The sequence below is a fragment of the Glycine max genome, chromosome 4 (assembly GCF_000004515.6).
Source record: "Glycine max cultivar Williams 82 chromosome 4, Glycine_max_v4.0, whole genome shotgun sequence".
Classification (NCBI taxonomy): Eukaryota; Viridiplantae; Streptophyta; class Magnoliopsida; order Fabales; family Fabaceae; genus Glycine; species Glycine max.
In genome coordinates, this window is record NC_016091.4 from 12,517,363 (window position 1) to 12,544,823 (window position 27,461).

The window sequence follows — 27,461 nt, forward strand, 5'->3', positions numbered from 1 at the left end:
ACACACACAATATATATATATATATATATATATATACATATATATTAATAAAATAGATGTGTATGAAATTGAATCAAAGCATAAAGAGAGAATGATAAGTAGTATAATTATTGTTATGGACCAAAAAAGAAAGGAGAAGGAAAGACATATTGAATCATTCAATCATGACATGAAAAATAAAGGAAAAGACACCAAGCCTTTGATATAGGTAAATTGGTCTTCATATTAAAATCCGACTTTGAATTGATCACGATAAGGAAGACGAGTTATATTCATCAAATCAAGACCAGAATGAGACATAATTAAAAACAATTAAGAAAATGAAATCATCAACTTATGAAACCTGACCAAGTTAATGACATTAACTTCTTGATTGCTTTGTAATTGAGTTTGTTCGTACGCTTCGTTTGACAACATAGCTCATTAGTCTTGTCATGATTTTATTCAGAGTGGAATTCTAATTCGAAGACCAATTAAGTTAATTTAAAGGTTTGATCTCTTTTTCCTTTGTTTTTTTATGTCATGACTGGCTCATTCAATATGGCTTTCCTTCTCATTCCTTTTGGTCAAAAGCAATGATTTTGTTATTCATCCTCCTCTTTTTATGCTCTTATTCATTTTCATATACAATTATTTTATTTATCCAAACCATATATATAAACTAAGACATGACTTACCACTACATATGGCATTATCATGCAATGTATATCTAGCATTAGATTTAAAAGACCTATGTTCATTAGCTTTATGTACTTATGTAATTTAAATATCAATATTTACTATTTTATCCAGATATAAAAAGTATTTTTCACTAAATATACTTTTAGATTACACACACGTAATAATTTATATATATTTATATATATATGGTTTGGATTAATAAAATAGTTGTGTATAAATTGACTCAAAGCATACAGAGAAAATGATGAGTAGTATAATCATTGTTATGGACCAAAAAAGAAAGGAGAAGGAAAGACATATTGAATTATTCAACCATGACATGAAAAATAAGGAAAAAGACACCAACCTTTGATATAGGTAATTGGTCTTCATATTAAAATCCGACTTTGAATTGATCATGATAAGGATACGAGTTATATTAATCAAATCAAGACCAGAAAGGACATAATTACAAAACAATTAAGAAAATGAAATCTTCAACTTATGAAACCTAGCCAAGTTAATGACATTAACTTCTTGATTGTTTTGTAATTGTGTTTGTTCATACTCTTCGTTTGACAACATAGTTCATCAGTCTTGTCATGATTTTATTCAGAGTGAATTCTAATTTGAAGATCAATTAAGCTAAATCAAAGGTTTGATATCTTTTTCCTTTGTTTTTTTATGTCATGATTGGCTTATTCAATATGGCTTTCCTTCTCATTCCTTTTTGGTCAAAAGCAATGATTTTGTTATTCATCCTCCTCTTTTTATGCTCTTATTCATTTTCATATACAATTATTTTATTTATCCAAACCATATATATAAACTAAGACATGACTTAACACTACATATGGCATTATCATGCAATGTATATCTAGCATTAGATTTAAAAGACATGTGTTCTTTAGCTTTATGTATTATGTAATTTAAATATCAATATTTATTATTTTATCCAATATAAAAAGTATTTTTCACTAAATATACTTTTAGATTACACACACGTAATAATTTATATATATTTATATATATATGGTTTGGATTAATAAAATAGTTGTGTATAAAATTGACTCAAAGCATACAGAGAAAATGATGAGTAGTATAATCATTGTTATGGACCAAAAAAGAAAGGAGAAGGAAAGACATATTGAATTATTCAACCATGACATGAAAAATAACGGAAAAAGACACCAAACCTTTGATATAGGTAAATTGGTCTTCATATTAAAATCCGACTTTGAATTGATCACATAAGGAAGACGAGTTATATTATCAAATCAAGACCAGAAAGAGACATAATTACAAAACAATTAAGAAAATGAAATCTTCAACTTATGAAACCTGGCCAAGTTAATGACATTAACTTCTTGATTGATTTGTAATTGGTTTGTTCCTACTCTTCGTTTGACAACATAGTCATCAGTCTTGTCATGATTTTATTCAGAGTGGAATTCTAATTGAAGATCAATTAAGCTAAATCAAAGGTTTGATATCTTTTTCCTTTGTTTTTTTATGTCATGATTGGCTTATTCAATATGGCTTTCCTTCTCATTCCTTTTTGGTCAAAAGCAATGATTTTGTTATTCATCCTCCTCTTTTTATGCTCTTATTCATTTTCATATACAATTATTTTATTTATCCAAACCATATATATAAACTAAGACATGACTTAACACTACATATGGCATTATCATGCAATGTATATCTAGCATTAGATTTAAAAGACATGTGTTCTTAGCTTTATGTACTTATGTAATTTAAATATCAATATTTATTATTTTATCCAATAAAAAAGTATTTTCACTAAATATACTTTTAGATTACACACACGTAATAATTTATATATATTATATATATATGGTTTGGATTAATAAAATAGTTGTGTATAAATTGATCAAAGCATACAGAGAAAATGATGAGTAGTATAATCATTGTTATGGACCAAAAAAGAAAGGAGAAGGAAAGACATATTGAATATTCAACATGACATGAAAAATAAGGAAAAAGACACCAAACCTTTGATATAGGTAAATTGGTCTTCATATTAAAATCCGACTTTGAATTTGAGCACAATAAGGAAGACGAGTTATATTATCAAATCAAGACCAGAAAGAGACATAATTACAAAACAATTAAGAAAATGAAATCATCAACTTATGAAACCTGGCCAAGTTAATGACATTAACTTCTTGATTGATTTGTAATTGAGTTTGTTCGTACGCTTTGTTTGACAACATAGCTCATTAGTCTTGTCATGATTTTATTCAGAGTGGAATTCTAAATCGAAGACCAATTAAGTTAAATTAAAGGTTTGATCTCTTTTTCCTTTGTTTTTTTATGTCATGACTAGCTTATTCAATATGGCTTTCCTTCTCATTCCTTTCTGGTCAAAAGCAATGATTTTGTTATTCATCCTCCTCTTTTTATGCTCTAATTCATTTTCATATACAATTATTCTATTTATCCAAACCATATCACTACAAGAAAAATAACCTATGCCTACGGACGCTTTTTGCTACAGACATAAATTAGTGTAGGTAAATCTCAAAAATACTTTTACCTACAACGAACTAATGTAGGTAAAACTCAACCACTTGTACCAACCATTATTTGGTGTAGGCAAATTCATTAAAACTAAAAAAAATACTTCTACCTACAACTATGTTGTGTAGGTAAAACTCCAAAAAACTTGTGCCTATGGTTGATTAGTGTAGGTAAAACTCAAAAGAATTACTACCTACAGGAGCACAGTGTAGGCAAAATTTTAAAAAACTTATACCTACAACTACGTGATGTAGATAAAACTTCACAAAATCTGTGCCTATAATTGGTTGGTGTAGGTATAACCTCAAAAGTCTTATACCTACGATTGTTGGTGTAGGTAAAAATCTTTAAGACATAAATTGGAGAATCCAAAGAACATTAACATTAATCAACGAAAATAACCTCAAAAATACTTTTTTTATTAAAAAAAATAAAACTTAATGGACCAAAATAAAAAAATAAAAACTTATAGAAACCAAAATGAAAATTAAGGAGGTGAAAACAAAAACAACCTAATATTGTAGGAACTAAACGATTATTTATGATAAACTATTTAGTTATTTTGAATTATATACTTAAAAATATTTTGCCTTGTTGTCGTGACTTGGTAAGATTTATTATCTGCATTCGTTTAAATAGATCGGCCCTGATCCCAAATTCTAAATCTTGCTGGGTGCGTGGCGGTGGATTTCCAAATTCCAACACCGCTCACAATCACTACATTTAAGTTAAGAGAAGAGGAAAGAAAAAGACATTTGAAGTGTGTAGTATAGTATAGGGTTTTTAAACAATAGAACCAAAACCCTAATTTCACAACTTTCCCTATGACGAAAGTTTACGGCACGGGGTTATACGATTTCTGGCGCCACCGCGTCGCTGAGTATCCGGTGGCGGCGGCACCAGCAGAGTCGAAAGAGGTAGTTCCAAAGACCGGCGGCGGTGGCGGCGTTCCGAGTAGCATCACTCTGTCGGAGATTCAGCGCGAACCAGCTGACGAAGATTGCGGAGGCGAACTGGTTGAAAAGCAGCGATGCGGGGAGGCCTAAGAAGGACTTCGACCCTGAGCTTGTTCGCAAGATCTACGAAACCGAATTGTTGGTGAAAGAGGGTTCGGAACCTGTTGAAGTAGTGCAAAGTGAATAAACCTTCCACTTAACTTGACAGTATCCCCCTCCACCACCACCCTCCGCCGTCAAATACGACACATCGATCACTAGTTGTGCCGCTCGTGTTTTCCTGCTCCTCACTCCGTCGGAGACTTGCACGGTTAAACTGTGCATTTTGTGGCGTTGCCTCCGCAAATTTCCTTTTAGTGCGGCAAGAATGTGATTTCCTATGAGATGATCTACTAAGGTCTCTTTTCTTATATGTAATTTATTTTATCAATTTATACTCTTTTCATATAAATTGCAGAATGAAAAGCAGGGAAGGCAAATCAATTTCTGATTTGGAGGAAGAATTTTTTCACAAATTCAGATATTTCATGACAGGGTAATTTCTAATCTTACTACTTTTTAGCTTTTTTTATTTTTCTATTTTCCAAAAATCATTGGTATACATGTGGTACTGTGGTAGTTAAATTTGTTTAACTTATGTTTGCTTTACTGACGCTGACCTGTAAAAATTGAAAATTTTCATCTGAGATTGTTCTTGTTAGGTTGAGAACTATTCATATAGAGTAATATTTTCGTTTTGATGAATACTACCTTACCAGAATCATAGTTTTATGTGGATCTGGAAGGAGCCTCAAATCCATGTCTAGATGTGTAATGAAATAATTGAAACAACAATTTTATGAGGGTACAAACATTGTAAACATCAGTAGAAACTCTCAGGATTTTGTTGTACTTTTTTTAGTAAGACAAATGATCACGAGGGTTTGATTTTAAGACATCCTATATACCATGTAAACCCTAAGCGGTAGTTCACTCCTAATTGCTTCAAGATAATTGATTCTGCATATGAAATAACTATAGATGATCCTCACTCTTAGGAGTTGGAGGTGATGATTACTGATTGAATGGAATGGCATGGTAGGAAAAAATACTAAAAAAGTTAAATAGTTAAGAAATGGATAGAATGCGTTAAATCACATTGTATGAAGGCGTGAACTTAGATTAGGATGTGCCTAGTTGGAGGGGGGAACAACATTTTTTTTTCATGGATAAAATACTGATCATGTGCCTAGTTGGAGGGGGGAACAACATTTTTTTTTCAGCCTTGAGGTAGTTTTGTCCATGAAAGCGTTGAATTAAACTTAGATTAGGATGTTTCTTTAATGGGATAATCTTTTTCTACCTTTGGAAGTCCTTCGAAGCAAGATAATCTTTTTGTCCATGAAAGCATTGAGGAATGCTAAGCCTGCAAAAGCTGAGAGAGAGGAAAGTTTTCAAATACAAGGGTGAAAGCAACTGAATAAAATAGTGATCAACTTCATTCAATCTTGAAAGTTACAGCATAAATATCTCTCCACACTCCTTTATAATATTCTTGTTACCAATTATAATATTTTTTTAAATAATTCACGTCTCTTTAAAAAATAAAAAATAATTAATATATCTAAAATTTAAAAATAATTATAAAAAAGAAATAAATAAATTTTTAAATAAAGTCTTATAGTTAGAAACAGAACGAGTATTTCTTCCAAAATTTTTGTTATATGAATCACTTGGATATCAAAGTATGGTTGTAACTCCTAAAAAACATACAATTTGTTTATTTGTTATAAATTTATTCGTTTTAGTGCAATGTAAAGTTAATATTGAATTCTGCTATGCTATTTTTATTTCATAATTTTTCACAAAACTATGCTCTTGCAGTTTTACTAAAGTTACTCGCTTTTATTCATGAATTTTGTTCTCATTAAATTACTGTGCTTGATTTTCATTCTTGTGATAAATAGGAATTAGCAAAGCATTATCTTCATGGTCAGTTTAGTTGGGTTGACATTTCTTGCTTTTAGGATCTAATTGTAAGGTATGGGACTTAAGTCCCACATTGGAGGTATGGGATTCTAGCCTAGGGTTTACAAGGTTTTCAACTCTCCAACTACAACAGCTAGCTTGTGGTGTGGTTCTCCCAAGATTCTTATCAATTGATATTAGACCCTTTCACCGTGTCTCTTGGTTGCATTTTGAAAACGAGCGATGCAGGTGGTGACCATGGCATTGTATTTTCGCCTAGGATTAGCAAATGACTAATGCACAGCCAGCTTGTGTGGGTGTTGAGGCTGTAGGTTTGGTGGGATGTTGGGATCCAATTACAAGGTATGAGACTTGAGTCTCACATTGGAAGCATGGGATTCTAGTGTGGGGTTTATAAGGCCTTCGGTTCTCCAGCTAAATTATCTAGCTTTTGTGATGTGGTTCTTCCAAGGTTCTTATCAATTGCTTGCCATCTTGTTTCTTTTCATCTATCATTCCTCCTTTTTTCATTCATTTTCAGCTTCCCTCTAATTCTTCTATGCCTTTTTTTATTCAAAACAAAAGTGAGTTTGCCATGACATGTCTTACTGTTGACAAATTTTGATTAACGTCACAAAAATAAATCATATTTGATGTCTCTTGTTCCATAAAATATCTGTGCTTGAAACAACATTATACAATTTTTTGTTATCAGTTCTCAATTTGAATTCTACTCATTTAATTTTGTTGCTATTTTTCTGATGACTATGTAACTGTTTCGATATAGCAAAATCTGCATATGGAAGTGCACTCATGCACACATGGACTCTGTAACCTTATAAGCAAAGGTATGGCCTTTTTTTTTTATGATTGATCCCTGACTGCTGTGCTATGATAAGCCTATATATATCATATCTTAGAGTTGAATATACATTTCTCTTTTGAATATTGAAAGAGAAACTTGTTACTTATTTGACCACTTGGATTGTTGCCTTTATTCATAATTGTCTTCAGCACTGACTATGTCAGTATGTCTAACTTTTGACATTTGTGCTTGGAATAAACAGAGTGTCCACTTAATGAAGACGTATTCCAATTTGGAGGAATCTTCTCTGCATTTGTCAATATTGCTTTCTAATCTGCATTACTTAAGCAGTAACGGACTTCCTTCCGCTGCTCCTTTGTGAAAATGTTTTAGTAGTTGATACTAAAGTTGTGTTTAATGAAGTGGCTATCATTAATGTAAAGTCAATGTTGACTTTGTGTGTGAATATATTTTCTTGGGATGTAAATCTAATGTCATAATTGTCATGGTGATCTTGTCTTCTCTGTTGAAGTATATACTTTTTAACCTTCTTATTTTTTTTGCTTATTTTTACTATCTTAAGAGAAGTTTTGAAAATAAGTATTTATTTCCAAAAATTAATCTTTCCTAAACATGCACTTAGTTTCATTATTAACTAGTCATGCATGTCTTGCAGCTAAGGAAATACTTAATGAACTTGAAGGTCTATTGGGGGATGTAACAAATGCTATTCAGACTACAGATGGAAATCTATTAGCCCTCTCTGATCTAGATTTTGATGTTGAATTGAATGAGCAGGTAGCCTATAATGATTTGGCAATATTATTAATTTTTTTGGAAGAATTTCTAATGCAATTGCTATCTTTTCCCTACATATATTCCTTTGATTGAGTTTCTTCCCCTGCTTCCCCCCTTCCCCCAAGAAAAAGAAACCCCAATCACTATCACGTTATTCAAAAATTCAATTAGATTTACACCCACCCAGGTGAATTCAGCTCTTGATTTCAATCATATACTGTCACTTTTCATGCATAATGATTTTTCTTTTAATCTTTCTCTGCCTCCTTGCTTTCCTCACAATAGTTGAATCTGAGTATTTGACCAAAATCCAATTGATTCATATGGCTAAATTGATGCATGTGGAATGCAAAAATACAATGCTTGTGTTTCTTGATCCAGTACATATTAAGTATGTAGTGTAGTTAGCATCACAAGTCATGTCCTATTTCCCTTTGTACTGTCGCCTCGTCAGTAATATGAAATGGATGATCAGTGTGCCATGATATATTTTAAAAGTTTTGACAAGAATAAGGAGTCCATGATTTTGTGACAATGAAGATTCATGTTACCCTTAAATTTGTTAAAGAATAGGATTGTGTTTACCATTACTTGTTGATGTTTTGCTGATGGTTGTTTTAAAGAAATTTCCATTGCTGATATGCAAAGAAATTGGAATGTTCTTTTTGGCCACGTTGGCTTTCTGTTTTCTTTGTACTTTCTGTCAGTAGGTGCAGTTGAGGAGAGCAAGGAAAAGAGCACTTAGTTCACACATTTTAAAAAATTGTGGGGCCTTCCTGTTCTTCCTTTCTCTCTAGCTGCAGTTCAACTGCAGGTGATCAAAATCACCCATATATACTTCCCCACATGTACTTTATGTCTTTATCCTCTTATTTATATTCCCTATCTATGAGTATTGGATAAATATTAATAATAGTGTGAAATGTTCCTATCAAGCAGGTTGAAGCAATCATCTCTGGCATTCAGCCTGGTCTAACTATGGTTGTGGGGCCACCTGACTGATCAACAAAGTGTAATTAGGAACTAGTTTTATTATTATTATTATATGACATTTACCTATAGAAGACCGTAGGTACAAGTAAATTGACTTTTACCTACAGTTAGAGATTATAGGTATAAATTAATATCTTTTACCTACACATATGAAATAGTAGGTGTTACCTATAGTGATAGTTAAATTTGACTGTTGGTAAAAATATATCCGTAGGTAAAGCCTATAGTGATAGACTATTAGTTGTCACTGTATACCCCCTCAAAGTTGACACAAAAAACGTCTGTAAGACAAAGTCCTTTATACATCTACCTACGGATTTTGGACTTCTAGTGATAGATTTTGACTGTAGGTAAAAGTCATTTTCCTTGTATATATAAACTAAGACATGACTTAACACTACATATGGCATTATCATGCAATGTATATCTAGCATTAGATTTAAAAGACAAGTGTTCATTACATTTATGTACTTATGTAATTTAAATATCAATATTTATTATTTTATCCAGATATAAAAAGTATTTTTCACTAAATATGATTTTAGATTACACACACGTAATAATTTATATATATATATATATATATATGGTTTTGATTAATAAAATAGTTGTATATAAAATTCAATCAAAGAATACACAGAAAATGATTAGTAGTATAATCATTGTTATGGACCAAAAAAGAAAGGAGAAGGAAAGACATATAGAATCATTCAATCATGACATGAAAAATAAAGGAAAAACACACAAAGCCTTTGATATAGGTAAATTGGTCTTCATATTAAAATCCGACTTTGAATCTGATCACGATAAGGAAGACGAGTTATATTCATCAAATCAAGACCAGAATGAGACATAATTACAAAACAATAAAGAAAATGAAATCATCAACTTATGAAACCTAGCCAAGTTAATGACATTAACTTCTTGATTGTTTTGTAATTGTGTTTGTTCCTACTCTTCAATTGACAACATAGTTCATCAGTCTTGTCAAGATTTTATTTAGAGTGGAATTCTAATTCGAAGACCAATAAAGCTAAATCAAAAGTTTGATATCTTTTTCCTTTGTTTTTTTATGTCATGGTTGGCTTATTCAATATGGTTTTCCTTCTCATTCCTTTTTGGTCAAAACCAATGATTTTTCTATTCATCCTCCTCTTTTTATGCTCTTATTCATTTTCATATACAATTATTTTATTTATCCAAACCATATATATAAACTAAGACATGACTTAACACTACATATGGCATTATCATGCAATGTATATCTAGCATTAGATTTAAAAGACCTATGTTCATTAGCTTTATGTACTTATGTAATTTAAATATCAATATTTATTATTTTATCCAGATATAAAAAGTATTTTTCACTAAATATACTTTTAGATTACACACACGTAATAATTTATATATATTTATATATATATGGTTTGGATTAATAAAATAGTTGTGTATAAAATTGACTCAAAGCATACAGAGAAAATGATGAGTAGTATAATCATTGTTATGGACCAAAAAAGAAAGGAGAAGGAAAGACATATTGAATTATTCAACCATGACATGAAAAATAACGGAAAAAGACACCAAACCTTTGATATAGGTATATTGGTCTTCATATTAAAATCCGACTTTGAATTTGATCATGATAAGGAAGACGAGTTATATTAATCAAATCAAGACCAGAAATGGACATAATTACAAAACAATTAAGAAAATGAAATCATCAACTTATGAAACCTGGCCAAGTTAATGACATTAACTTCTTGATTGATTTGTAATTGCGTTTGTTCCTACTCTTCATTTGACAACACAGCTCATTAGTCTTGTCTTGATTTTATTCAAAGTGGATTTCTAATTCGAAGACCAATGAAGCTAAATCAAAGGTTTGATATCTTTTTCCTTTGTTTTTTTATGTCATGATTGGCTTATTTAATATGGCTTTCCTTCTCATTCCTTTTTGGTCAAAAGCAATGATTTTGTTATTCATCCTCCTCTTTTTATGCTCTAATTCATTTTCATATACAATTATTTTATTTATCCAAACCATATATATAAACTAAGACATGACTTAACACTACATATGGCATTATCATGCAATGTATATCTAGCATTAGATTTAAAAGACATGTGTTCATTACATTTATGTACTTATGTAAATTAAATATCAATATTTAATATTTTATCCAGATATAAAAAGTATTTTTCACTAAATATGATTTTAGATTACACACACATAATAATTTATATATATATATATATATATATATATATATATATATATATGGTTTTGATTAATAAAATAGTTGTATATAAAATTCAATCAAAGAATACACAGAAAATGATGAGTAGTATAATCATTGTTATGGACCATAAAAGAAAGGAGAAGGAAAGACATATAGAATCAGTCAATCATGACATGAAAAATAAAGGAAAAACACACAAAGCCTTTGATATAGGTAAATTGGTCTTCATATTAAAATCCGATTTTGAATCTGATCACGATAAGAAAGACGAGTTATATTCATCAAATCATGACCAGAATGAGACATAATTACAAAACAATAAAGAAAATGAAATCATCAACTTATGAAACCTGGCCAAGTTAATGACATTAACTTCTTGATTGATTTGTAATTGTGTTTGTTCCTACTCTTCGTTTGACAACATAGTTCATCAGTCTTGTCATGATTTTATTCAGAGTGAAATTCTAATTTGAAGATCAATTAAGCTAAATCAAAGGTTTGATATCTTTTTCCTTTGTTTTTTTATGTCATGTTTGGATTATTCAATATGGTTTTCCTTCTCATTCCTTTTTGGTCAAAAGCAATGATTTTTCTATTCATCCTCCTCTTTTTATGCTCTTATTCATTTTCATATACAATTATTTTATTTATCCAAACCATATATATAAACTAAGACATGACTTAACACTACATATGGCATTATCATGCAATGTATATGTAGCATTAGATTTAAAAGACATGTGTTCTTTAGCTTTATGTACTTATTTAATTTAAATATCCATATTTATTATTTTATCTTCATATAAAAATATTTTCACTAAATATGCTTTTATAGATTACACACACATAATATACATACATATATATATATATATATATATATATGGTTTGGATTAATAAAATAGTTGTGTTTGAAATTGAATCAAAACATAAAGAGAAAATGATGAGTAGTATAATCATTGTTATGGACCAAAAAATAAGGGAGAAGGAAAGAGATATTGAATCATTCAATCATGACATGAAAAATAAAGGAAAAAGACACCAAGCCTTTGATATTGGTAAATTGGTCTTCATACTAAAATTCAACTTTGAATCTGATCACGATTAGGAAGACGAGTTATATTCATCAAATCCACACCAGAATGAGACATAATTACAAAACAATTAAGAAAATGAAATCTTCAACTTATGAAACCTGGCCAAGTTAATGACATTAACTTCTTGATTGATTTGTAATTGTGTTTGTTCCTACTCTTCGTTTGACAACATAGTTCATCAGGCTTGTCATGAATTTATTCAGAGTGAAATTCTAATTTGAAGATCAATTAAGCTAAATCAAAGGTTTGATATCTTTTTCCTTTGTTTTTTTATGTCATGTTTGGATTATTCAATATGGTTTTCCTTCTCATTCCTTTTTGGTCAAAAGCAATGATTTTTCTATTCATCCTCCTCTTTTTATGCTCTTATTCATTTTCATATACAATTATTTTATTTATCCAAACCATATATATAAACTAAGACATGACTTAACACTATATATGGCATTATCATGCAATGTATATCTAGCATTAGATTTAAAAGACATGTGTTCATTAGCTTTATGTACTTATGTAATTTAAATATCAACATTTTTTATTTTATCCTAATATAAAAAGTATTTATCACTAAATATACTTTTAGATTACACACACGTAATAATTTATATATATATATGGTTTGGATTAATAAAATAGTTGTGTATGAAATTGAATCAAAGCATAAAGAGAAAATGATGAGTAGTATAATCATTGTTATGGACCAAAAAAGAAAGGAGAAGGAAAGACATATTGAATCATTCAATCATGACATGAAAAATAAAGGAAAAAGACACCAAGTCTTTGATATAGGTAAATTGGTCTTCTTATTAAAATCCAACTTTGAATCTGATCACGATAAGGAAGATGAGCTATATTCATCAAATGAAGACCAGAAAGAGACATTATTACATAAAAATTAAGAAAATGAAATCATCAACTTATGAAACCTAGCCAAGTTAATGACATTAATTTCTTGATTGTTTTGTAATTGGGTTTGTTCCTACTCTTCGTTTGACAACATAGCTCATCAATAAAAAAGTATTTGTCGAATCCTAAACACCCAAAAAAATATAAATAAAACAATCACTCAAAAGCAATAGATTACCTAAATGAAAAATAAAATACATGGATTAAAATGTGGAAAATTTAAAGTATATAATTAAGTTATCAAAACAATGTTACCTCAATGGAGAATTGCTTGATGAAGTGTTGAAGTCAAGATGTGAGATTTAGATCCAGATTGTCACTAAGGCAACAACTGTCACCTAGAATCACTGCTCTATCTGGTGTAGTAGCCAATGATGTTGGAATCATAGTCCAAATTGTATGAACGTTTGATTCAATGATTTTTGAAGAAACATATATATTGCATCGTTGTTGGGATTGTTGGAGTGTGAGATTAGAGTAAATTTGCACTCTTTCATGTGGGATCTGTGATCCTATCCACCCTAATTCCTCATGTCATTGTTGGATATAGTGTTGCAACTTGTGTTGTTGTCAAACAACCTTTGTTCTCAAAGCCGCTGGCCTCCTAGTACTCTTCTATTTGCGCTCTTTGTCTACCATAAGGAATTAGGGTTGCACTTGTTCTTGGACTTTCACGGCTGATGACACTTAGCATTTATAAGAGAAATTGGTGGGTCTTAGGGTTTCAAGGGAATTGGGCCAATTTTTTTTTCTTTTTTAAATTTGATTTGTTAGGCCTTAATTAGAGTCCAATTTAGTTTTTTTTAAATGCAAAATATTACATATAATATAATAAATAAAGAAGAAGAGTAATAATGAATATAATAGTATTATAAATGTAATTAACTAACAAAAAAATAAAACATAACAAAGAATATATTAATATGATATAAAAAATAAAGAAAAATAGAAATAAAAGTTATATATTATATATAAGTATTTTAGGTAGGAAAATGTTGGATCTTATGATCCAAATCACATCCCCACCACCACCTCTTGATCCTAGGTAAGATCTTGATTTCAACAACCATGGTAGCAACAAATACCAAATTGAAGGATAAAATGTAAAGAGGTTTAATTGAGTAACACTATAGTGGTACTGACCTTGATTCAGGAAGGTGTTGTTTTGTGGTCAACAACATCTCAAATGTGTGTGAATAAACAAACTAAGCATAAACAATGGTCAATAGCATCTCAAATGCTTAGTGGTATTGACCTTGATTCAGGAAGGTGTTGTTTTGTGGTCAACAACATCTCAAATGTGTGTGGATAAACAAACTAAGCATAAAAAATGGTCAACAACATCTCAAATGCTTAGTGGTATTGACCTTGATTCAGGAAGGTGTTGTTTTGTGGTCAACAACATCTCAAATGTGTGTGGATAAATAAACTAAGCATAAACAATGGTCAACAACATCTCAAATGCTTAGTGGTATTGACCTTGATTCAGGAAGGTGTTGTTTTATGGTCAACAGCATCTCAAATGTGTGTGGATAAATAAACTAAGCATAAACAATGGTCAACAACATCTCAAATGCTTAGTGGTATTGACCTTGATTCAGCAAGGTGTTGTTTTGTGGTCAACAACATCTCAAGTTTGTGTGGATAAACAAACTAAGCATAAACAATGGTCAACAACATCTCAAATGCTTAGTGGTATTGACCTTGATTCAACAAGGTGTTGTTTTGTGGTCCACAACATCTCAAATGTGTGTGGATAAACAAACTAAGCATAAACAATGGTCAATAGCATCTCAAATGCTTAGTGGGAAACTTGCTGAGCTTTATGAATCTGAGAAATAATGATTCATGAAGGAATGATGTGTGTGGATAAACGAAATAGAATCAAACCAGGATTGATGTGTTTGATGTGTGTGGATAAACGAAAATTAGGAATTAATGCTAAGATAGTGTTTGATGTGTGTGGATAAACGAAATAGAATCAAAATATACCATTTCTCAACACAATATTGTGTTTTGTTCTATTTTTATGATTGACCAAAGCTAGAATAGAACCCATTAGAGGATTGAGTGAAGGAATAAAATAGCTAACTTGAACAAGTGCAGAAGAAGACTTAAATTCTTACTAAAATGTACAAATTTGGATGACTCTAATAGAAGTAACCCACTACTTTAAACTAATTCAATTGCCATAACATGTTCACTTCATTATGATATCAATGTCAATTCCCTCCCTTGTTGGCTATCACAACTAGGACCATTCCTTGTTATACTGCTTGTGACAATTCCATCTAGGAACAATATATATTAATATATAGAACAATATTGATGTTCAGTCTGAAATAGAAATAAGAACAACTAGTAAAAGTTGCAATCATTATAGGATTTGGATTAATTGTTCTCCTAACCCTCATAAAACTTTCTCTCTAAATGTTTTCTATATACACTAATTGATTGTCCTTATAGCATTCTATCTAGAAATAATCCACATTGACCAATATGTTTTTGTTGACCAGTTCTATAAAAAGCTAATAATGCTAGTCTAAATATGTTGTGAACGTTGAAATTGAAGTTAGTAGTGTGACCACCGAATAATGAATGTTTTCTCCTTTTAAGACATGAATAAAATTCATTGTCTTTGTTCAAAGCAAAGGAGGTTGGGCTGCTTTTTGAAGAATAAAATGATTGCAGGCCTTTGAGCTTTAGAGGGAGCAAAAGAAATTCATAGACATTAGGCAGGTGAGTTAGGTGAAGCAATGATTTCCCATTTTCCTTTTTCTCTCAAGGATCAACATTTAATAAATTTTTAGGGATTTGTCCTAATCATATTACTTTTGAACTTAATTTGCTGAGGTTGTCTAGGCGTTTGAATCAGTTTTCCGATACCACATTCAGTTCAAAGTGGCAATTACATCAAAGACAATTACATATTCGCATTAAATCAAATTGAAACAGTAGATATTCTCCAAAATGACAATATTTATCAAATATTTAGCATACATTCAGAGTTGATCCTAATAACCAAAATTCCTAATTTAAAAAAAAACTCACAATGTATCAAATAATTAGCAATTTTTCAAATAAAATGAAGTTGCGAGTAGTTTACAGATCAAGTGATTCGTAAACTACTTAATATGCTTTATGGATCACTTGATCCGTAAACAACCCAACAACTTCCCGACAGCGTTTTCTGCCATCGCCGGCAAAAACCAAAACCCGAACGACAAACTTACCTCGAAGAAGAAGAAGAAACGCGAAGAAGAAGCACAAACGTGAAGACCCACACCACAAGCGCGAAGTGTTGGAAAAATAAAACCAAAATGAAGGAAAATAAATATGAAGAAGATGCACAATCTTGAATTAAATAACAAAATAGCAGTAGCAAATTAAATTTAATTGACAACACATGAATAATACATTATAGCATACAATAAGCACAAGGGAAAATTAAATTAAGGGAAAGAATTAAATAGCCTGGGTTGAAGCACGTAAACGCTATCCTTAGAGAGAAAACGCCCCCACTGCACGGGTAAGAAAATTTGATTGCGCTCCTCTCCCAAGATACGACAACCCGTTGGTTCCGATCGTGTGCAGCGAAAGGATCCCCGAACCTTATGAACACCAATGCTCTTGCTCTCACAAAAATTAAGTTTTGTATAGGAAAAAGAAAGAGATAAATTTTTGGCAGAAAGAAACTAGAGCTCTCATGTCTGTCATTTCTAGAAAAGAGGAAATAGATATATATAGGCATTTTGCAACAACAAAATATGACCGTTGGAAATATGACCGTTGGAAAACTAACATACAGTTGTCACAACAAATATAACAAACTAGTTTGACTCATTAAAATAAAATCTTAAGAGAATCTAAAATAAATATTATTTTATAAAATAGAATTAATATATATTTATAAATTTTAAATTAAAACACAAATATTTACCAACACGAAGACCCACACCTTCCTCCTAAACACGGAAACAATGGCGGCGATGGCGGCGAAGAAGAAGAAGAATGAAGAAGCTGCGCGGGAGGAAGAAGAAAACTAAAGAAGCAGAACCGTTGGAGGAAGAAGAAGAGCATGCGCGGGAGAGAGAGAGGCGAGAGAGTTATTTCTTTAAAAAAAAAACAGTAAGGGCTTAAAGGACTTTTCACCATAATTGTTGGGTGCACCAACAATACTGCTGGGTGCACCTAACAGCACTCATAATAGTTTTGATTGGGCCCATGTTATTTCATACATTTTTTCCCTACTTTTTTTTTAGTTTTCAAAGAAGACTGGAGACAATTGTTAATCATATCTTCCATAATTGTTAGATAGAGCTATTTTTATTTTTTGTTATTAAATTTAGTTAAATATCCTCACCTCTTATCTCTCATTCCTTTTCTTCTTCAAAACTTTCTATTTTATAATACATAATTGAGAAAGGTTTGAAAAAGAAAAGGAATAAGAAGTAAGGATGAAGATATTTAATGTTATTTCATACATTTTTCCCCTAAGTTTACACTTTTTTTAGTTTTCAAAAAAAATATTGTAGGCAATTGTTAAACATATCCTTCATGATAATTAGATAAATCCCTTTTTATTTTTTGTTATAAAATTTAGTTAAATATTCCCACCTCTTATCTCTCGTTCCTTTTCTCCTTCAAAACTTTCTATTTTATAATACATAATTGAGAAAGATTTGAAAAAGAAAAGGAATGAGAAATATGGGTGACAATATTTAAAAAATTTAATAACAAAAATAATGTTCTACATAATTTGTGTGTGTGTGTGTGCGCATGAGAGATTAAATCAAAGCATACATAGAAAAGGATGAGTAGTATAATCATTTTTATGGACCAAAAAAGGAAGGAGAAGGAAAGACACTGAATCATTCAACCATGACATGAAAAATAAAGGAAAAAGACACCAAGCCTTTGATTTAGCTAAATTGGTCTTCATATTAAAATCCGACTTTGAATCTGATCACGATAAGGAAGACGAGCTATATTCATCAAATCAAGACTACAAAGAGACTTAATTACATAATAATTAAGAAAATGAAATCATCAACTTATGAAACCTAGCCAAGTTAATGACATTAACTTCTTGAGTGTTCTGTGATTGGGTTTGTTCCTACTCTTGGTTTGACAACATAGCTCACTAGCCTTCTCAGGATTTTATTCAGAGTCAAATTCTAATTCGAAGACCGATTCAACTAAATCAAAGGTTTGATATCTTTTTCCTTTGTTTTTTTATGACGTGGTTGGCTTATTCAATATGGTTTTCCTTCTCCTTCCTTTTTGGTCAAAAGCAATGATTTTACTATTCATCCTCCTCTTTTTATGCTCTTATTCATTTTCATATACAATTATTTTATTTATCCAAACCATATATACAAACTAAGACATGACTTAACACTATATATGGCATTATCATGATATGTTTATCTATCATTAGATTTAAAAGACATGTGTTCATTAGCTTTATGTACTTATGTCATTTACATATCAATATTTATTATTTTATCGTCATATAAAAAGTATTTTTCACTAAATATGCTTTTAGATTACACACAGGTAATAATTTATATGTGTGTGTGTGTGTGTGTGTGTGTGTGGTTTGGATTAATAAAATAGTTGTGTATGAAATTGAATCAAAGCATACAGAGAAAATGATGAGTAGTATAATCATTGTTATTGACCAAAAAAGAAAGGAGAACGAAAGACATTGAATTATTCAACCATGACATGAAAAATAAAGGAAAAAGACACCAAGACTTTGATATAGGTAAATTGGTCTGCATATTAAAATTCAACTTTGAATCTGATCACAATAAGGAAGACGAGCTATATTCAGAGTGGAATTCTAATTCGAAGACCAATTAAGCTAAATCAAAGGTTTGATCTCTTTTTCCTTTGTTTTTTGATGTCATGATTGGCTTATTCAATATGGCTTTCCATCTCATTCCTTTTTGGTCAAAAGCAATGATTTTGTTATTCATCCTCCTCTTTTTATGCTCTAATTCATTTTCGTATACAATTATTTTATTTATCCAAACCATATATAAAAACTAAGACATGATTTAACACTATATATGGAATTATCATGCAATGTATATCTAGCATTAGATTTAAAAGACATGTGTTCTTTAGCTTTATGTACTTATTTAATTTAAATATCCATATTTATTATTTTATCCTCATATAAAAATATTTTCACTAAATATGCTTTTAGATTACACACACAATATATATATATATATATATATATATACACATATATATTAATAAAATAGATGTGTATGAAATTGAATCAAAGCATAAAGAGAGAATGATAAGTAGTATAATTATTGTTATGGACCAAAAAAGAAAGGAGAAGGAAAGACATATTGAATCATTCAATCATGACATGAAAAATAAAGGGAAAAGACACCAAGCCTTTGATATAGGTAAATTGGTCTTCATATTAAAATCCGACTTTGAATCTGATCACGATAAGGAAGACGAGTTATATTCATCAAATCAAGACCAGAATGAGACATAATTAAAAAACAATTAAGAAAATGAAATCATCAACTTATGAAACCTGACCAAGTTAATGACATTAACTTCTTGATTGCTTTGTAATTGAGTTTGTTCGTACGCTTCGTTTGACAACATAGCTCATTAGTCTTGTCATGATTTTATTCAGAGTGGAATTCTAATTCGAAGACCAATTAAGTTAATTTAAAGGTTTGATCTCTTTTTCCTTTGTTTTTTTATGTCATGACTGGCTCATTCAATATGGCTTTCCTTCTCATTCCTTTCTGGTCAAAAGCAATGATTTTGTTATTCATCCTCCTCTTTTTATGCTCTTATTCATTTTCATATACAATTATTTTATTTATCCAAACCATATATATAAACTAAGACATGACTTACCACTACATATGGCATTATCATGCAATGTATATCTAGCATTAGATTTAAAAGACCTATGTTCATTAGCTTTATGTACTTATGTAATTTAAATATCAATATTTACTATTTTATCCAGATATAAAAAGTATTTTTCACTAAATATACTTTTAGATTACACACACGTAATAATTTATATATATTTATATATATATGGTTTGGATTAATAAAATAGTTGTGTATAAAATTGACTCAAAGCATACAGAGAAAATGATGAGTAGTATAATCATTGTTATGGACCAAAAAAGAAAGGAGAAGGAAAGACATATTGAATTATTCAACCATGACATGAAAAATAACGGAAAAAGACACCAAACCTTTGATATAGGTATATTGGTCTTCATATTAAAATCCGACTTTGAATTTGATCATGATAAGGACTACGAGTTATATTAATCAAATCAAGACCAGAAAGGGACATAATTACAAAACAATTAAGAAAATGAAATCTTCAACTTATGAAACCTAGCCAAGTTAATGACATTAACTTCTTGATTGTTTTGTAATTGTGTTTGTTCATACTCTTCGTTTGACAACATAGTTCATCAGTCTTGTCATGATTTTATTCAGAGTGAAATTCTAATTTGAAGATCAATTAAGCTAAATCAAAGGTTTGATATCTTTTTCCTTTGTTTTTTTATGTCATGATTGGCTTATTCAATATGGCTTTCCTTCTCATTCCTTTTTGGTCAAAAGCAATGATTTTGTTATTCATCCTCCTCTTTTTATGCTCTTATTCATTTTCATATACAATTATTTTATTTATCCAAACCATATATATAAACTAAGACATGACTTAACACTACATATGGCATTATCATGCAATGTATATCTAGCATTAGATTTAAAAGACATGTGTTCTTTAGCTTTATGTAATTATGTAATTTAAATATCAATATTTATTATTTTATCCAAATAACAAAAGTATTTTTCACTAAATATACTTTTAGATTACACACACGTAATAATTTATATATATTTATATATATATGGTTTGGATTAATAAAATAGTTGTGTATAAAATTGACTCAAAGCATACAGAGAAAATGATGAGTAGTATAATCATTGTTATGGACCAAAAAAGAAAGGAGAAGGAAAGACATATTGAATTATTCAACCATGACATGAAAAATAACGGAAAAAGACACCAAACCTTTGATATAGGTAAATTGGTCTTCATATTAAAATCCGACTTTGAATTTGAGCACAATAAGGAAGACGAGTTATATTTATCAAATCAAGACCAGAAAGAGACATAATTACAAAACAATTAAGAAAATGAAATCATCAACTTATGAAACCTGGCCAAGTTAATGACATTAACTTCTTGATTGATTTGTAATTGAGTTTGTTCGTACGCTTTGTTTGACAACATAGCTCATTAGTCTTGTCATGATTTTATTCAGAGTGGAATTCTAAATCGAAGACCAATTAAGTTAAATTAAAGGTTTGATCTCTTTTTCCTTTGTTTTTTTATGTCATGACTAGCTTATTCAATATGGCTTTCCTTCTCATTCCTTTCTGGTCAAAAGCAATGATTTTGTTATTCATCCTCCTCTTTTTATGCTCTAATTCATTTTCATATACAATTATTCTATTTATCCAAACCATATCACTACAAGAAAAATAACCTATGCCTACGGACGCTTTTTGCTACAGACATAAATTAGTGTAGGTAAATCTCAAAAATACTTTTACCTACAACGAACTAATGTAGGTAAAACTCAACCACTTGTACCAACCATTATTTGGTGTAGGCAAATTCATTAAAACTAAAAAAATACTTCTACCTACAACTATGTTGTGTAGGTAAAACTCCAAAAAACTTGTGCCTATGGTTGATTAGTGTAGGTAAAACTCAAAAGAATTACTACCTACAGGAGCACAGTGTAGGCAAAATTTTAAAAAACTTATACCTACAACTACGTGATGTAGATAAAACTTCACAAAATCTGTGCCTATAATTGGTTGGTGTAGGTATAACCTCAAAAGTCTTATACCTACGATTGTTGGTGTAGGTAAAAATCTTTAAGACATAAATTGGAGAATCCAAAGAACATTAACATTAATCAACGAAAATAACCTCAAAAATACTTTTTTTATTAAAAAAAATAAAACTTAATGGACCAAAATAAAAAAATAAAAACTTATAGAAACCAAAATGAAAATTAAGGAGGTGAAAACAAAAACAACCTAATATTGTAGGAACTAAACGATTATTTATGATAAACTATTTAGTTATTTTGAATTATATACTTAAAAATATTTTGCCTTGTTGTCGTGACTTGGTAAGATTTATTATCTGCATTCGTTTAAATAGATCGGCCCTGATCCCAAATTCTAAATCTTGCTGGGTGCGTGGCGGTGGATTTCCAAATTCCAACACCGCTCACAATCACTACATTTAAGTTAAGAGAAGAGGAAAGAAAAAGACATTTGAAGTGTGTAGTATAGTATAGGGTTTTTAAACAATAGAACCAAAACCCTAATTTCACAACTTTCCCTATGACGAAAGTTTACGGCACGGGGTTATACGATTTCTGGCGCCACCGCGTCGCTGAGTATCCGGTGGCGGCGGCACCAGCAGAGTCGAAAGAGGTAGTTCCAAAGACCGGCGGCGGTGGCGGCGTTCCGAGTAGCATCACTCTGTCGGAGATTCAGCGCGACCAGCTGACGAAGATTGCGGAGGCGAACTGGTTGAAAAGCAGCGATGCGGGGAGGCCTAAGAAGGACTTCGACCCTGAGCTTGTTCGCAAGATCTACGAAACCGAATTGTTGGTGAAAGAGGGTTCGGAACCTGTTGAAGTAGTGCAAAGTGAATAAACCTTCCACTTAACTTGACAGTATCCCCCTCCACCACCACCCTCCGCCGTCAAATACGACACATCGATCACTAGTTGTGCCGCTCGTGTTTTCCTGCTCCTCACTCCGTCGGAGACTTGCACGGTTAAACTGTGCATTTTGTGGCGTTGCCTCCGCAAATTTCCTTTTAGTGCGGCAAGAATGTGATTTCCTATGAGATGATCTACTAAGGTCTCTTTTCTTATATGTAATTTATTTTATCAATTTATACTCTTTTCATATAAATTGCAGAATGAAAAGCAGGGAAGGCAAATCAATTTCTGATTTGGAGGAAGAATTTTTTCACAAATTCAGATATTTCATGACAGGGTAATTTCTAATCTTACTACTTTTTAGCTTTTTTTATTTTTCTATTTTCCAAAAATCATTGGTATACATGTGGTACTGTGGTAGTTAAATTTGTTTAACTTATGTTTGCTTTACTGACGCTGACCTGTAAAAATTGAAAATTTTCATCTGAGATTGTTCTTGTTAGGTTGAGAACTATTCATATAGAGTAATATTTTCGTTTTGATGAATACTACCTTACCAGAATCATAGTTTTATGTGGATCTGGAAGGAGCCTCAAATCCATGTCTAGATGTGTAATGAAATAATTGAAACAACAATTTTATGAGGGTACAAACATTGTAAACATCAGTAGAAACTCTCAGGATTTTGTTGTACTTTTTTTAGTAAGACAAATGATCACGAGGGTTTGATTTTAAGACATCCTATATACCATGTAAACCCTAAGCGGTAGTTCACTCCTAATTGCTTCAAGATAATTGATTCTGCATATGAAATAACTATAGATGATCCTCACTCTTAGGAGTTGGAGGTGATGATTACTGATTGAATGGAATGGCATGGTAGGAAAAAATACTAAAAAAGTTAAATAGTTAAGAAATGGATAGAATGCGTTAAATCACATTGTATGAAGGCGTGAACTTAGATTAGGATGTGCCTAGTTGGAGGGGGAACAACATTTTTTTTTCATGGATAAAATACTGATCATGTGCCTAGTTGGAGGGGGGAACAACATTTTTTTTTCAGCCTTGAGGTAGTTTTGTCCATGAAAGCGTTGAATTAAACTTAGATTAGGATGTTTCTTTAATGGGATAATCTTTTTCTACCTTTGGAAGTCCTTCGAAGCAAGATAATCTTTTTGTCCATGAAAGCATTGAGGAATGCTAAGCCTGCAAAAGCTGAGAGAGAGGAAAGTTTTCAAATACAAGGGTGAAAGCAACTGAATAAAATAGTGATCAACTTCATTCAATCTTGAAAGTTACAGCATAAATATCTCTCCACACTCCTTTATAATATTCTTGTTACCAATTATAATATTTTTTTAAATAATTCACGTCTCTTTAAAAAATAAAAAATAATTAATATATCTAAAATTTAAAAATAATTATAAAAAAGAAATAAATAAATTTTTAAATAAAGTCTTATAGTTAGAAACAGAACGAGTATTTCTTCCAAAATTTTTGTTATATGAATCACTTGGATATCAAAGTATGGTTGTAACTCCTAAAAAACATACAATTTGTTTATTTGTTATAAATTTATTCGTTTTAGTGCAATGTAAAGTTAATATTGAATTCTGCTATGCTATTTTTATTTCATAATTTTTCACAAAACTATGCTCTTGCAGTTTTACTAAAGTTACTCGCTTTTATTCATGAATTTTGTTCTCATTAAATTACTGTGCTTGATTTTCATTCTTGTGATAAATAGGAATTAGCAAAGCATTATCTTCATGGTCAGTTTAGTTGGGTTGACATTTCTTGCTTTTAGGATCTAATTGTAAGGTATGGGACTTAAGTCCCACATTGGAGGTATGGGATTCTAGCCTAGGGTTTACAAGGTTTTCAACTCTCCAACTACAACAGCTAGCTTGTGGTGTGGTTCTCCCAAGATTCTTATCAATTGATATTAGACCCTTTCACCGTGTCTCTTGGTTGCATTTTGAAAACGAGCGATGCAGGTGGTGACCATGGCATTGTATTTTCGCCTAGGATTAGCAAATGACTAATGCACAGCCAGCTTGTGTGGGTGTTGAGGCTGTAGGTTTGGTGGGATGTTGGGATCCAATTACAAGGTATGAGACTTGAGTCTCACATTGGAAGCATGGGATTCTAGTGTGGGGTTTATAAGGCCTTCGGTTCTCCAGCTAAATTATCTAGCTTTTGTGATGTGGTTCTTCCAAGGTTCTTATCAATTGCTTGCCATCTTGTTTCTTTTCATCTATCATTCCTCCTTTTTTCATTCATTTTCAGCTTCCCTCTAATTCTTCTATGCCTTTTTTTATTCAAAACAAAAGTGAGTTTGCCATGACATGTCTTACTGTTGACAAATTTTGATTAACGTCACAAAAATAAATCATATTTGATGTCTCTTGTTCCATAAAATATCTGTGCTTGAAACAACATTATACAATTTTTTGTTATCAGTTCTCAATTTGAATTCTACTCATTTAATTTTGTTGCTATTTTTCTGATGACTATGTAACTGTTTCGATATAGCAAAATCTGCATATGGAAGTGCACTCATGCACACATGGACTCTGTAACCTTATAAGCAAAGGTATGGCCTTTTTTTTTATGATTGATCCCTGACTGCTGTGCTATGATAAGCCTATATATATCATATCTTAGAGTTGAATATACATTTCTCTTTTGAATATTGAAAGAGAAACTTGTTACTTATTTGACCACTTGGATTGTTGCCTTTATTCATAATTGTCTTCAGCACTGACTATGTCAGTATGTCTAACTTTTGACATTTGTGCTTGGAATAAACAGAGTGTCCACTTAATGAAGACGTATTCCAATTTGGAGGAATCTTCTCTGCATTTGTCAATATTGCTTTCTAATCTGCATTACTTAAGCAGTAACGGACTTCCTTCCGCTGCTCCTTTGTGAAAATGTTTTAGTAGTTGATACTAAAGTTGTGTTTAATGAAGTGGCTATCATTAATGTAAAGTCAATGTTGACTTTGTGTGTGAATATATTTCTTGGGATGTAAATCTAATGTCATAATTGTCATGGTGATCTTGTCTTCTCTGTTGAAGTATATACTTTTTAACCTTCTTATTTTTTTTTGCTTATTTTTACTATCTTAAGAGAAGTTTTGAAAATAAGTATTTATTTCCAAAAATTAATCTTTCCTAAACATGCACTTAGTTTCATTATTAACTAGTCATGCATGTCTTGCAGCTAAGGAAATACTTAATGAACTTGAAGGTCTATTGGGGGATGTAACAAATGCTATTCAGACTACAGATGGAAATCTATTAGCCCTCTCTGATCTAGATTTTGATGTTGAATTGAATGAGCAGGTAGCCTATAATGATTTGGCAATATTATTAATTTTTTTGGAAGAATTTCTAATGCAATTGCTATCTTTTCCCTACATATATTCCTTTGATTGAGTTTCTTCCCCTGCTTCCCCCCTTCCCCCAAGAAAAAGAAACCCCAATCACTATCACGTTATTCAAAAATTCAATTAGATTTACACCCACCCAGGTGAATTCAGCTCTTGATTTCAATCATATACTGTCACTTTTCATGCATAATGATTTTTCTTTTAATCTTTCTCTGCCTCCTTGCTTTCCTCACAATAGTTGAATCTGAGTATTTGACCAAAATCCAATTGATTCATATGGCTAAATTGATGCATGTGGAATGCAAAAATACAATGCTTGTGTTTCTTGATCCAGTACATATTAAGTATGTAGTGTAGTTAGCATCACAAGTCATGTCCTATTTCCCTTTGTACTGTCGCCTCGTCAGTAATATGAAATGGATGATCAGTGTGCCATGATATATTTTAAAAGTTTTGACAAGAATAAGGAGTCCATGATTTTGTGACAATGAAGATTCATGTTACCCTTAAATTTGTTAAAGAATAGGATTGTGTTTACCATTACTTGTTGATGTTTTGCTGATGGTTGTTTTAAAGAAATTTCCATTGCTGATATGCAAAGAAATTGGAATGTTCTTTTTGGCCACGTTGGCTTTCTGTTTTCTTTGTACTTTCTGTCAGTAGGTGCAGTTGAGGAGAGCAAGGAAAAGAGCACTTAGTTCACACATTTTAAAAAATTGTGGGGCCTTCCTGTTCTTCCTTTCTCTCTAGCTGCAGTTCAACTGCAGGTGATCAAAATCACCCATATATACTTCCCCACATGTACTTTATGTCTTTATCCTCTTATTTATATTCCCTATCTATGAGTATTGGATAAATATTAATAATAGTGTGAAATGTTCCTATCAAGCAGGTTGAAGCAATCATCTCTGGCATTCAGCCTGGTCTAACTATGGTTGTGGGGCCACCTGACTGATCAACAAAGTGTAATTAGGAACTAGTTTATTATTATTATTATATGACATTTACCTATAGAAGACCGTAGGTACAAGTAAATTGACTTTTACCTACAGTTAGAGATTATAGGTATAAATTAATATCTTTTACCTACACATATGAAATAGTAGGTGTTACCTATAGTGATAGTTAAATTTGACTGTTGGTAAAAATATATCCGTAGGTAAAGCCTATAGTGATAGACTATTAGTTGTCACTGTATACCCCCTCAAAGTTGACGCAAAAAACGTCTGTAAGACAAAGTCCTTTATACATCTACCTACGGATTTTGGACTTCTAGTGATAGATTTTGACTGTAGGTAAAAGTCATTTTCCTTGTATATATAAACTAAGACATGACTTAACACTA